The sequence below is a fragment of the Octopus bimaculoides genome, chromosome 2 (assembly GCF_001194135.2).
Source record: "Octopus bimaculoides isolate UCB-OBI-ISO-001 chromosome 2, ASM119413v2, whole genome shotgun sequence".
Lineage (NCBI taxonomy): Eukaryota > Metazoa > Mollusca > Cephalopoda > Octopoda > Octopodidae > Octopus > Octopus bimaculoides.
The window spans coordinates 115,956,963-115,958,622 of NC_068982.1; the positions used below are offsets into that span (position 1 = coordinate 115,956,963).

The window sequence follows — 1,660 nt, forward strand, 5'->3', positions numbered from 1 at the left end:
CCAGATTACATATACTCCATCTCCACCCCTGTAACTTCGCGGTTCGACAATAAGAGCTGCCAGAATAAATACCCGGCTTAAAAAATAAATTACTGGAGTCTATATACTCGACTTAAAACTTTTCAAGGCGGTGCCCCAGTATAGCCGCAGTTCAAAGACTGAAACAAGATACAGATACATACACACACTCATTTACATACATCTACATGATGTACGATAACGCTATAGCGGATTTTTAAAACATATTTTATTATCTTTACTCGGGTATTTTCTCTCACTTCATTGCAATCCTTTCATCGAAACCCCCCCCGAAAAACAAATGAGTATAAATATACTCAACAAGTATATGTGTGCGTCTGCGTACACACAAATGTACATATCAGCATATAAAACCACAATCACTCTGTACCTGTTCCAGAAGTTTTACCTTATATGTCATTTCCGCTTCAGGTTTTCATTTAAAAAGAAAACCATATATAAAGCAGAAAAAAAAACAACAACAACAAATAAACAATTTGACTTTACTTCATAATTTAGTATGATATGATTAGGGATTACAAAGGTGCCCTTAATGAATTATTTATCACCCAACAATAAAGTTCTATGGTATCTTCATTCCTTTAGACACTAATGAGAGAAACTGCAGTTTAGCGGTTTGGTCGACCCACTAGAAATAACAACCTAATCTTCCTTTAAATTACATTGTAACGTCTTAAGTTAGCTGAGATGGTAGTAACCGGAATGATTGACCACAGGGTTGCGGTATCAGGATTAACATGGTGGGGTGTACAAGTAACACCCCAAGGTACAGAGGGTTCATTGAAGGGAAACAACTCTCACTGGATCTCACTCTCTCCCTATATATGTATGTATATATATATATATATATATATATATATATACACACACAGGTATGTGTGTATGTGTGTGTAAAACATTAAAATTCATGAAACACCCTCAGATATAATAAATATAAACAATTTTGAATGATTGTAAATGCGTTTTTATAATCCTATATTGAATATGAAAAGAGATAGATGAATGAGGGTTGGAAAAGAATATGGATAAATAATTTACCTGGTTGTTATTTGAAGTCTGTGCAACCAGTAAAGCCAAGCCGAGAGAAACCGTGCTACCAACTCAAACAAATATCCCCAATGTATCGTCCCGCTACAATGATATCAACTGATGTTGTCAGAACATGTTCACGTGTAAACTGTAATTCAGCCAATCATGTTAGACCACCCACTTGCTGACAGCCAATGGCAGGCACAGCTTCTGCATGATCTTACAACTAGACCGCATGACTTGGTATAGACATATCACCTCAGAATTTGCTTGCGTGACACAGGAATTGAGGGTTAAACCGGGTTTATCTATATCTGCCTATTTATATCTCCACACACACACCTTGGTACACACTGCTTATTTTTATTTATTTACATAATATCCATTATTTATCAACACAAACCACATGCTACACTTGTTCTACTTCTGTGTGTGTGTGTGTGTGTGCCTGGGTATACACACATACTCTCACACAAATGTATATATATATATATATATATATATATATATTTGACAAAAAATACTACATTTTTAAACAGATCTACATGATAGAAAAGTGGGATGCTCATTCGTTTTCCAAAAGTATTTTACA

General features: G+C 35.1%; 1 protein-coding gene across 1 annotated transcript in view; it reads right to left on the reverse strand.

The window, feature by feature from the left end:
- Nucleotides 1-1,226, reverse strand: part of LOC106879356 (protein phosphatase 1 regulatory subunit 3C-B) — a 20,195-nt gene extending 18,969 nt beyond the window's left edge. Inside the window, exon 1 of the mRNA XM_014928873.2 lies at nucleotides 1,078-1,226. The gene's annotated coding sequence lies outside the window, so the exon portion shown is untranslated. The remainder of the gene's footprint in view (nucleotides 1-1,077) is intronic.
- Between the last annotated feature and the right edge of the window lie 434 nt (nucleotides 1,227-1,660).